Genomic DNA, 13,696 nt, shown 5'->3' with positions numbered 1-13,696 from the left:
TAGTTGTTTGTCAGTTGCTTCATCTGCTATTATTTTCTCCCATTCTGAAGGCTGTCTCTTCACCTTGCTTATAGTTTCTTTTGTTGTGCAGAAGCTTTTAATTTTAATTGTATCCCATTCACTTATTTTTGCTTTTATTTCCAATATTCTGGGAGGTGGGTCATAGAGGATCCTGCTGTGATGTATGTCAGAGAGTGTTTTGCCTATATTCTTCTGTAGGAGTTTTATAGTTTCTGGTCTTATGTTTAGATCTTTAATCCATTTTGAGTTTATTTTTGTGTATGGTGTTAGAAAGTGTTCTAGTTTCATTCTTTTACAAGTGGTTAACCAGTTTTCCCAGCACCACTTGTTAAAGAGATTGTCTTTAATCCATTGTATATTCTTGCCTCCCTTGTCAAAGATAAGGTGTCCATAGGTGCGTGGATTTATCTCTGGGCTTTCTATCTTGTTCTGTTGGTCTATATTTCTGTCTTTGTGCCAGTACCATACTGTCTTGATGACTGTGGCTTTGTAGTAGAGCCTAAAGTCAGGCAGGTTGATTCTTCCAGTTCCATTCTTCTTTCTCAAGATTGCTTTGGCTATTTGAGGTTTTTTGTATTTCCATACAAATTGTGAAATTATTTGTTCTAGCTCTATGAAGAATACCATTGGTAGCTTGATAGGGATTGCATTGAATCTATAGATTGCTTTGGGTAGTATACTCATTTTCACTATATTGATTCTTCCAATCCATGAACATGGTATATTTCTCCATCCATTAAGTGTCCTCTTTGATTTCTTTCACCAGTGTTTTATAGTTTTCTATACATAGGTCTTTAGTTTTCTAGGTAGATATATTCCTATTTTATTCTTTTCGTTGCAATGGTGAATGGAATTGTTTGCTTAATTTCTCTTTCTATTTTCTCATTATTAGTGTATAGGAATGCAAGGGATTTCTCTGTGTTGATCTTATATCCTGCAACTTTACTATATTCATTGATTAGCTCTAGTAATTTTCTGGCGGAGTCTTTAGGGTTTTCTATGTAGAGGATCATGTCATCTGCAAACAGTGAGAGTTTTACTTCTTCTTTTCCAATTTGGATTCCTTTTATTTCTTTTTCTGCTCTGATTGCTGTGGCCAAAACTTCCAAAACTGTGTTGAATAGTAGTGGTGAAAGTGGGCACCCTTGTCTTGTTCCTGACTTTAGGGAAAATGCTTTCAAAATTTCACCATTGAGGATAATGTTTGCTGTGGGTTTGTCATATATAGCTTTTTTATTATGTTGAGGTATGTTCCTTCTATTCCTGCTTTCATAGATGCAGAGAAAGCCTTTGACAAAATTCAACATCCATTTATGATAAAAGTAAGTTTAAACTCAAAGTAACATTTAATTTATGAGACATATTCTGAAATGGTAAATATCAACAAGCTTTTCTTAGGACTTCTAAGGAGCCAATTTACAAAGTGCCTAATGGAGCATATAAACTGTATTTGTGTGAGTAGGTACAGACATTACTGTAGAAGCCATAATTATTGTATTCTACAGAGTGCAAGGTAAAAGTAAAATAATCTGAATTAAAGACAGAAATAGGAAGTTCAGTAATCCATTAATATAATTCTCTGTCATACAGCATGCCAGTGAATTTAATAACAAATTAAATGGCTAATTTGATATGAATTGCTATTATTTCTTGGAGTAAATACCAGGGAGTTTTCCATGAACAAGAACCAGTGAATCAAGACTAAAGGAAACTGGCCACACCTGTCTTGGTTAATGGAGGAATGGGAGCTGAAAACAGAGATTGAACTACCTAAAGCATGCTGATGGAAATACCACCAGTGACTTCCCATAACCTTGCAACCATCTGCAGGTGGTTTCCTGTACCAGTGAAAATTAGGGCTGGCAAGCCTCTGTCTGTGTGCACCCACATTTCTCTAGGAAGCAAGCCCAGGGGACATGCATTTGTGTAATGGAATGTGGCTTTTCTCTCTCCTTGTCTGTGGCTTCTTTGTGTATGTGTTGGCTACCACTGCTCATAAGTGGCTTATGGGAAATGCAAAACCGTTAATAATATACAAATAAGTCACATTTTTGTCTGAACCAATGTAATAAATTTCCAGTCAAAAGAATCTTTTTGGCTATTTAAAAATAATCCAGAGGCCTCTGCTATTTATGCAGGCCTTTCTACATTTAGAAGGTACAAACCCTTTTACTTTTTTTTTTTAACCTTTGAAACCTTTTTTTTTTAATATTTATTTTCTTCATCACAGATCAGGATCATTCTTCTGTTGATTTCTGTATGTTTTTTAGAGTTGACTCAGTGAGTACTCAAATGAAGATGACAGATAAAAAAATTAATAGATGTTTATTGCCTTTTATATACAAAGCCTTATTGTGGGAATTCTTCAGCTTTAAAACAGATAAATCTTTTTTTTTTTTTCACTCAAAGACAGATGATACATAATTCAAAGAAATGGTAGTATGCTTTATGAAGTCATTAATCTATGTATTATTGGTAACAACATAGGCACATATTGACTTAAAGGATAAAGTCACATTTTTAAGAACACATGCAATAGAGTTAATCATTAATTTCTCAAAACAAATTCTGGATTTTATTTTTTTAAGTCTAAACTTGAACAGAATTAGTTTTATGAACACTAGCACAGTTGGCTACAGCCGCTAATTGAATGCATTCTATTCTAAAAATATTTTTCAAACTGAGACATTAACAATAGGATATTAAAGTGCATGTCTGCAGAATAGAAAAAGAAAAACATATTGCATATTGTTTTGGGTAACTATGTGGAAATAATAATGCCAAAATAGACCCCACAAGAATAAACATTTCAATGCATGTTGTAGGTATTTCTTTTGCTAAGAATCTTCACAAACTTTCAGTTAATGTACATTTTTAGATTTTCTCTTCATTTGTACTGAAGCATTCTGTAAATATTTATATAAGAAAATGAAAACAATCAAACAAAAATTTAAAATTGAAAAAATACTGGGCTCATATTTTTAGTCCACAATAAGATCCTTAAGAAAGTATTACAGTAAATTTATATTGAAGTCAGCTTTTCTGTATCTTATATAAAACATCTGCCCACACAAATACTTCACAGAATTGTTCTTCTTCTCTTATAAATTCTAAAAATATACTTAAGTAATTAGCTCAGGAAGAATGTGGTAAATGCATAAGATGGCCATGTGAGAAAGCATTGATTCTTCTGCTGTCTTAAAGTCCAGAAAAGATTTGATCAAAGAAGAAAAGTCTAGAAGAGAAATGTGAACCTAGTGAATGGTGATAGTCATAAACTTGGGAATAGATTTTTCTAATATTACATGTGAAGATTACCTTACATTAACATATGCTCTAGTAATGAGTTAAATTTTCAGAAAGAATAAAATTGGAATTTTATTACACCATTAATTCTGATTGTTTTGTGCTGATTGATCCATAATTACTCTAGAAGACTTGATGCTATCTTACCATTCATCCATGGATTCATTTATGAACCTTTTGATTCACATGCATTCAACACATAAAATATGTGTGTGTTCAGTTCCCTCAAGTTACTCAGAAACTAGAGAAAGGAAATAGAGGAAGGAAATAAATTATACTGTTAAAATAATATAAAGTGATGAGATACATATTACAATGCTGAGTAGGGCTGCATAGGGGAGCTCAGGAAAGTCTTAGCGGAAAAAGTTGCTTTGAACTGCATTTTGAAGGATGTCCAAGAATTTTCCTGGCTAGTATGAAAATTTTATGTAGTGAGAATAACATAAGCCAGCATTTCTGAGAATTAGATGTCATATTTAAAAAAGGGATGCCCATACCTAAATATGCTTGGCAAATACTGGGCAAACAAAGGTAATAAAGGTGTCTTTATTGCAGCATTCTGAGAAACTTTAGCAAGTGTTTCTTAAAATTTTGGATTATAAATATACCTTTGGTCACTTAATAAAAATACAGATTTTACAAATTCACTGTTTTAGTCCATTCAGGCTGTTGTAACAAATACCACAGGCTAGGTAGTTTATATACAGAAATCTATTCCCTACAGTTCTGGTGGTTGCAAGTATGAGATCAGGGGAACACCATAGCTGAATTCTCGTGAAAGCGATCTTTTGGGTTGCAGATTTTTCATCCTGTCTTCACGGTGGAGGGGGCTTAGGATCTCAATCCTCTTTTATAAAAATATTAATTTCATTCATGAAAGTTTTGCCTTCATGACCCAGTTCAGTTCAGTTCAGTTCAATCGCTCAGTCGTGTCCGACTCTTTGCGACCCCATGAATTGCAGCATGCCAGGCCTCCCTGTCCATCACCAACTCCCGGAGTTCACTCAGACTCATGTCCATTGAGTCAGTGATGCCATCCAGCCAGCTTATTTTCTGTTGTCCCCTTTTCCTCCTGCCCCCAATCCTTCCCAACATCAGAGTCTTTTCCAACAAGTCAACTCTTTGCATGAGGTGGCCAAAGTACTGGAGTTTAAGCTTTAGCATCATTCCTTCCAAAGAACCGCCCCCCACCCGACCCAAGACCCTTCCAAAGGCCACACTTCCTAATATCATCACACTCCAAAAAGAAAAAGAAAGGTGGTCACTCACTCGTGTCTGACTCTTTGGACCCCATGTACTGTAGCCCACCAGCCTCGTCTGTCCACGGAGTTTTCCAGGTGAGAATACTGGAGTGGGTTGCCATTACCTACTCCAGAGGATCTTCCTGACCCAGGGATCGAACTGAGGTCTCCCACATTGCAGGCAGACTCTTTACGGACTAAGCCAACAGAGAAGCCACCATCACGCTAGGCATTAAGATTTCAGCATGTGAATTAGGGGTTGGGGGAGCAACAGACATTCAGACCACAGTGCTCACCTCAGATATGTGATTCACAATCTTGCTTTAAATAGGCTGGCACTAGTGGTTAAGAACCCACCTGCCTAATGAAGGAGATGTAACAGACGCTGGTTCTATCCCTGGGTTGGAAAGATCCCTTGGAGGAGGGCGTAGCAACTGTTTCAGTATTCTTGCCTGGAGAATTCTATGGACAGAATAGCCTGGAGAGCTATGGGTATAGGGTCGCAAAGAGTCGGACATGAAGCGACTTAGCACACATGCACAAGAATCCAGACTTTAAAAAAAAAAAAAAAAGATCTCTCAGGTGATTCTCATAACCTTTAGGTTTGAAAAATACTATTAATACTTCCAATTTAAGCAAATGTGCAGTCAGGTCTTCATAAGAAGTGTGTGGTATATGCCACTTTCCAAACTTACTTGATACTATAACTTTCATATGAGTTATATGTGAAATAATTTTGCTTCTCAGAGTATCTTTGAAGATATCATCAAAATACAAAGATGTGGAAAGTTGAAAAGCTAGGATTTATTTAGTGACTCCTTAGAAGATCTGTGGTCTTGAACACTTGACTCCGGAATGTGATGCTGAAAAATTGTAGCAATCAGACAATGCAGCCATGATATGGTTTTTTTGTACTTTGCTGCTGCTGCTGCTAAGTCGTTTCAGTCGTGTCCGACTCTGTGCAACCCCATAGATGGCAGCCCACCAGGTTCCCCCGTCCCTGGGATTCTCCAAGCAAGAACACTGGAGTGGGTTGCCATTTCCTTCTCCAATGCATGAAAGTGAAAAGTGAAAATGAAGTCGCTCAGACGTGTCCAACTCTTAGTGACCCCATGGACTGCAGCCTACCAGGCCCCTCCATCCATGGGATTTTCCAGGCAAGAGTACTGGAGTGGGGTGCCATGCCTTCTCCATTTTTGTACTTTACTTAATGAGTATTAAGGACTCAAGAATAGTTTTTGTAGTCAGTAAAATTAGACTTGGAAAATGTGCATGGTTGACTATATATATGCTTCATTTGTGACACAACTTAATTGATTTTGAAGTGACACATAACTCAAGACAATGATGAAATAGAAAAAGTAAATAAGAGAGAATTATATTAAATGGAGTAAGCAATGAAGCTGGTGTGCCAATGTATTTGCTAATGAACTTACACATCTGTGGTGAGTGAGCTATAAAGATGATTCAAACTTTATAATGGGGAACCTAAAAAGGAAAGCAAAACCAAATTTGGGCTCAGAAATGGTATTGCTTGAGTATTTCTTGAATGAGAGAATAAAAGATGACCAAATGACTGAATGATTGACTGGAGATTGGCTTTATATAAGAAGATAAATCTAGTAGCCATGTAGAAAGAAGAAAGCTTCTGGTGACTAAAACATGACTGAGAAAAGCATGATTATGTTTTGAGTTAGGTGGCACTAATACAGAATGATAAGGAAAACCAGATTTAAGAAACAATTTTGAGATTTAATTACAGTTTTTAGTAATTGATGTGATGTTGGAGAATTAAAAAAAAAATGTGATATGTGATGGGAGTTGAAGATGATTCACTACTTCTAATTGACAGCATATACTATTTAACAAGAATAAGGATTATGGGGTGAGGACTAACCTGAGGAAGAGGATACTTGTTGGTGAAGGATAAATTAAGTGTGAGATGAAGTTTGACCTTTCAATAAAATATTGGAAATATATTTTGTGAAACTCAGGAAAGAGGATACAGGCCAGTGATTTTCAACTGTCAGTCCATGTATCTTTTCTAACAGATCAATAAAATTGATTAGATCTTTTCTTCTTTCCCCAATAATACTATAAAAGTGTAATAAAAGGATATCAAAAAAAGAAGACAAATGTTTTCAACATACAAGAATATGAGTTTGAGAAAGCAGTCAATAAATAAAATCATGACTAATTTTTAAATTTCTTAAAATTTAAGAAATTTTTATCATGAAAAGAATGAAAAACATTTACTTGATTAATTTTAGAACTAGAACAAAATTTCTAACATAAAAATTCAGATTAATGCTATCTATATTATTTTTATTACAGAAAATAAATCAGGAGTAGTTTTTAATAGATTTTTCTGCTTTACTCAGTTGTATTGTCAGAAACCAAGAGATAAGCAAAGCTGTCATTCATAAACAACACAGCCAACAACCTACCAACCAATATTTTCTTGTGAGATAATGCAGAGATTAAAACAAAACCATGGTTAATCAGTATTAGTTCTCAAGATCCCAGAAAATGTATTTTAACCATTCTGAATGAATTTGTTAAATTAATAGATATCAAGGGAAGAACCATTTACAAGTCTTTTATAGAAATTATTGTTACATGTATAAAACCTCATCAGGACATGCTGATTTAGGAATATTTTAAGGACTATCATATAACTGTTAGATCTTAGGAAAAGGAGAAAGCAATTTTTTTTTGTCCCTGCAGGCATTATGGGGCACTCTCAGGGGGATTACAATCCTGGAACAGTTTCTTTAATTCCAGGCAATCTGGACACCCGAGCTGTTTTTCCCTGAGTTATGGGTGGAATGGAACTGAGGAGATGCTGAGTTGATTTTGCTTGGGTTTTGCTGAAATGGGTGATTCAAGGGGCAATATTCACAAGCAAAACCAAAGTCAAAACTAACATCTGAGTAACATATTCAAGTTGTTTATCAATTTCAGGGCAAAGAAAGAGAAAAAATTATGTATAAGGACACAGGATAGAAACAAGAAAATCAGGTAGGAAGAGGGCAGAGGGGATTGAGCCAAATAGTGCCTAAAGAATTTCTTGGACTATTAATATGTGGCTACTTCTACTTTTCACATAGCATGTTTCACCTTGAAGAATACGAGAGAGGAACTATAGGAGCAGTTCTCAACTCAATTACTGAAAATGAACATCAGTGATTACTCAACAAAACTCAGCAAATCAACTATTGCTAACATAGATTCTAAAACACACCAAGTTTAATGTCATTCTATATCACCCAACCCTAGCTTAGTTTTTTTAGTGCTCACAAAGTGCCAAGAGCTGAGCAAAAAGCAATGCCTTGATCAACTCCTTACTTTTCATAGAAAAATTTAGAGCTGTCAGCATCCAAAAAGGAATCACAACAAAATTTATTTGAATTCATGTTAAGAGAATATGACTTAAAAACATTTGGGAAAGTATAAAAAGAATGTGACAAACCTATTAAATTAATGTAGCAATTTGTAGCTCAGAAGAGCATGAGATTATTGAATTTGGGCCCAAATGCTACTCTTTCTCTGAGGCTTTTCCAAATTAAGCAAGCTTGCATCCTTTGGAAACTTCTTCAGATGCAAGTGCAAGTACTCATTCAGACAATGAGTGTGGTCTCATTTAATGGACTCATTATCTCTGTTTTTGCTCCATCCTGGGTTCTCTGCCTTTATTACAGAATTAATTTAGAAAAACTAGCTGTCTTCAAAGCAGCTAACTGGTTTGGTTCCTGGCCAACATACCAAACACTCTTCATAGGAGCTCATAATATTGAAAACAAACATTTTGGAAGTGTAGTGGATCATGTAGGTACTCTTCGCTCTTAACTCCTACAATCCTCCTCTGGACCACACAGTTGAGTGGTTGGTTAGCTACTTATTAGCCACTCTATAAATACTTGTTGACTCATCAACTATGTGTGAGGTTTCATGGTTTTTAATTGTTTGCCCTCTTTAACTCATATTTCCCCAAATAGAATGGTGACTCAGATGGTAAATAAGCCGCCTGCAATGTGGGAGACTGGGTTCGGTCCCTGGGTTGGGAAGATCCCTTGGAGAAGGGAATGGCTACCCGTTCCAGTATCCTGGCCTTGAGAATTCCATGGACTGTATAGTCCATGGGGTCACAAAGAGTCAGACAGGACTAAGCGACTTTCACAATGTGATATTCAAACAGCGTTGTTTTTCTGTCTACATATAATCCCTTAGTATTTTCTTCTAAAGTATTCAGGTAAGGAGAAAAAAAAATTTTTCCCTATCTTTCACAATTTTTCTTCACAAACTACAGAGAAACGTTGAGTTACTCTCAGTGGCCTTCATGAGAGTCAAGTTGCAATTTCAGGAAATGAAGCTAATTTCAGCTTACTTTTGTAATACATTTTTATGTCTCCTTAAAAGAAGAAAGACAGGTTGAAAAAAGAAAAGATGGTGGTGATATAATACACTCAGGGAAGATTTAGAGGGGTTTAATGAGGACCATATAAATCAGGGGGGAAAAAAAACTATATGCTTGAGGTAGAGAAAGAAAAGACTGCAATAAATTCTGGTTGAAATGACAGATGACTGCAAAACACCTTGTATGTATGAGATGGGATTCGACTTGCATTATAAACAAATGCCTTTTATACTTGCTTGCTATTAGTCATTGCCCAAATTGGTAGCAGAACCAGCAGAATTGATGGTTGAATGAAGGTCTTCTATCATGCAGTCTAATGCATTCTTATGATTTGCCTGTGGTACACAAGAATTGCTTTTCATCATGTCGAACTTTACCAAGAAAAGTGGATTGTGGTGCTTAGCAATAAAACTGGGTATGTGGCTCTCTGACATATTTCAACTTTTGAAGCATAACTTCCCAAGAAGCAGTAGACCAAAAACCACCCTAATGTTTTTTTCTATATTTTACTATGGCATGAATTCTATCAAGAGGTTTTTGGGAGTAACAACACTTTTTGAAACATTCATCCATATTTATAAAATTAAAGTATCCCCCCTACTTTTGAATATTGATTTTATTAAGGTCAAAGGAGTGCAGGAATAAGAGTAGAATGGAAGATAGACCCTGCTTTTTGAGGCTCTCTAAACCAAAATACATCTCAAAATATTAAAAATTAAAATACAAGTATGAAAATGTTAAAATATTTTAAATAATCCAATTTAATATTTTATAATTTTTAAAATGGTGTGACCACTTGATGTAAGTTTTCCTACTTCTTCTCTGCCTACTTGCAGACTTTGACATTTTTTCTACCTTTTGGAGGATTTATTCTAATTATATGGTACCAAATATTAACTCATAAGTAAAAAAAAGAAAACAAGAAAAACCAATAAAATCCATTCCTCCTCTTGAAACAGGAAATCACTACAAAATAGCAGTTAAAGCTTGTCTTTTTTCTGCTAATGTCCACCCCATCAGGATTTCCCTATATCCAGTAATAGAGCTAATACTAAGTAACATTTGTGTAGCAATTTCTAGCTTACCATTGCAGCTTTTTCACAAGCACTACCTCATTTAGTCCCCACAATAAACCTTTGGGATGGTTATTATCATTACCATGCTGCAGACAAGGAAACTAAGATTCAAAGACACTAAGCAACTTGTATATAGTTTTCAGAATTCACTGGACTCATTATACAGCCATTAAAAATGAGGATTTCATTGACAACTTAACAACATGAAAAAGTGCTCATGAAAAAAGAAAAAAAGAATCTTTAAAAACAAAACCCAGCAGGCCATAAATTATAGTAAATACATCTTATTTTCTCCTTTCTGCACTTCAAATTTTCCATAAAAAGCATGTACTAATTTTCATAATGTGATTAGGTCCACAATAATTTTTATTGTCTAGCTAAAACATTAACCTCATACTTTGTTCAATTCCATTCCCAACTTTCTCATAGAAAAGCTATTAATGCCATAGCTGCATAATTGGAGACAAATGTTTTGGAAATGATGAACTGAGGTTTGCACATGAACAGGTTAATTTGTTAATAAAATCACCAGTGTTTTGTTCTCCTTAATTATTTTTTTCCAAAAGCCATTGAATTGTCAGTCAAGAGTAGACTAACTAGAGTGTATTCATTGTAGCTAGAAAATTTTACATTTCCCGTACTCCTGGGGAATACACAGGACTCAAAATAGCTAAGATTTATTGAGTAATTATTTTGTGCTAGATCTTTTATAAAATGCTATAGTAGATTAAGCCACTTAAATCTGACAATAACTCTATGAAACTGGTCTCATTTACCATGCACTTTCATAGCGTGGGAAACTGATCTTGGAATGGAAGATGAACTATCCATGTTCACAGCATGTGAATAGCAGAGATACAACTCAAACCCAGATTTTTTTTTTTAAGCCCGTGTTCTCAAGCTGCTAATTCTGTTCTCCCTAAATTGAAGAATATATGAGTGATCTTAACCCTTGTGACCTGAAACTCAGCTAGTAATCATAATTTATTGGGTAACCTCCTTCATTATTTATTTTAAATTTTAGAGCCATATTTAGTTCTTAGCTCTGCTTTCCATTAACTAGTTATTTGTTATTATAAAGATAAATAAATATAAATTCATCTTCTTTTGCTAGCTTCCACTGACTAGTCATTTGGAGAGCAGGAGAAAGAACTGGGGGGATAATCAAACAAGCAAAAAATGTGTCACGTGATGAATTCACAATTCTCTGGGCTTTAATAAATTTTGAAATGTTAAGAGTCAGATTTTAACAGCCCAATTAAATTCACATTGTGTAATTTGTAAATAGAAAAAATATTTCAGACAAAAAAATTATTTTATTCATCAAATACCAATCACAGATGGTCTTCTTTTTTTAATATCACAGAAGTAGAACTTTCTGAAGATGTTCTTCATTTGAGATTTTGGGTTGGTGATAGGTTGCCTCAACATTTATCCAAAAGGTATTTGAAAAACTAAACTATCCTCTTATCTTTGGGGCAATAAATTCTGGCTGCACTAAACTCTCTGGATGTTCATGGGTTTAAACTGTAATGTGTCAAGATAAAAAATGCTACAGGTCAAATGGGAACTGAAATGAAACCAAAGGGAAATAACTAGACTGAGGGGGAGCATTTTCTTGGTCACTCTAAGTTATTTGGTTGTTTTCTACGCAAAAACGTATCTCATGATTTTATTTTATTCTGTCTTTTAGTGAACCATTGCGTTCACATAATTATATATTCTATTCTCCACATTCAATTTGATAGAACATGATAAGAATCAGGTTAGAATTGAAAAAGTTTTTCTAAGTATTTCACTTATTTCTTCTGTTTGTCTTTTAGAGGCTGATCCTATTGATAGCTATATTTGGTGACTCTTGGATAGCAAACTGCAAATACAGATGTACAAGGCTTTAAACATTCTTCAAATATGAACAGTCTTTGGTTATTCACTAATTCACCCCAAGTTACATTAAGGATCATGCTATTTAGTACAATTATATTTTTGAATATTAAAGCTTACAAATCCCAAAGAATCTATAACTTTAGGAATATCTGTTTAATTATAAATAAATCATTGTAAATATATTACAGGAATTTTGGTAAGTTTGCATTAAATCAATAACTTAATCTGGTGATCATCAACATCCTTACTGCCTTGAGTTTTCCAAATTATTAAAATGATTATATGCCTTCATTTAATTAAATTTTTTTTGGTTTCCTTTTACCAGAGCTTTGTGATTTTCAGTATACAAATACTGTACATGTGTTGTTAAATTTATATGTATGTATTTTGGTTTTTGAGTGATTGTAAATGGTATTGTTTTTAATTTTGGTTTCTATGTTTTTATTGCTAATAAATGGAAATACAATTGATTGGTAGATTCCTGGAAATTTCTATGTAGATTATAATGTCATCTGCAAAAAAAGTTTTATATCTTCTTTTTTGATTTATATGCCTTTTATTTCCTTTTCTTTCCTCATTAACAGCTATGTTGAATGAGTGATGAAAACTGATATCCTTGTCTTAACCTCATTTTATGAGGAATGCAGTCAGTCTTTCATTGTGAAGCATGATGTTAGCTGTAGATTATTTTTTTGTTTGTTTTGAATTATCAATTATTACATTACTGTAAGCAACTTTTCCTCCAGGAAAACAATAGAATGGGAAAGACTAGAGTTCTCTTCAAGAAAATTGGAGCTACCAGGAAACATTTCATGCAAAGATGGCCACAATAAAGGACAAAAAAGGCAAGGACCTATCAGAAGCAAAGGAGATTAGGAAGAGGTGGCAGGAATACACAGAACTGTACAAAAAAAGGTCTTGATAACCCAGATAACCACAATAGTGTGGTCACTCAGCTAGAGCCAGAAGTCCTGGAGTGTAAAGTCAAGTGGGCTTAGGAAGCATTGCTACAAACAAACCTAGGGAGATGATGGATTCAAGCTGAGTTATTGAAAATCCTAAAAGATGATGCTGTTAAAGTGCTGCACTCAATATGCCAGCAAACTTGGAAAACTCAGCAGTAGCCACAGGACTGCAAACGTTCAGTTTTCATTCCAATTCCAAAGAAAGGCAATGCCAAAGAATGTTAATTACTGTACAATTGTTCTAATTTCACATGCTACCAAGGCAATGCTCAAAATCCTTCAAGTTAGGCTTCAGCAGTACATGAACCAAGAACTTTCAGATGTACAAGCCAGATTTAGAAAAGGCAGAGGAATCAGAGATCAAATTAGCAGGTCAAGAATCAACAGCTAGAACTGGACATGGAACAATGGACTGGTTTCAAATTGGCGAAGGAGTACATCAAGGCTGTATATTGTCACTCTGCTTATTTTTAACTTATTTACAGAGTACATCATGCAAAATGCCAGGCTGGATGACTCACAAGCTGGTATCAAGATTGCCAAGAGGAAAAAAAAAAAAAAGATTGCCAAGAGAAATATCAGCGACCACGCATATGTAGATGATACCACTTTAATGGCAGAAAGCAAAGAACCTCTTGATGAAAGTGAAAGAGAAGAATGAAAAATCTGGTTTAAAACAAAACATTCAAAAAATGAAGATCATGGCATCCGATCCCATCAATTCATGGCAAATAGATGGTGAAAAAGTGGAAACAGTGACAAATATTATTTTCTTGGGATCCA

Source organism: Bos grunniens, chromosome 3 (genome assembly GCF_055505025.1).
Source record: "Bos grunniens cultivar Pamir isolate PY7600 chromosome 3, Bosgru_T2T1.0, whole genome shotgun sequence".
NCBI classification, from domain to species: Eukaryota; Metazoa; Chordata; class Mammalia; order Artiodactyla; family Bovidae; genus Bos; species Bos grunniens.
The sequence above is the reverse complement of the archived record's forward strand: the minus strand, read 5'-3'. Positions refer to the sequence as shown.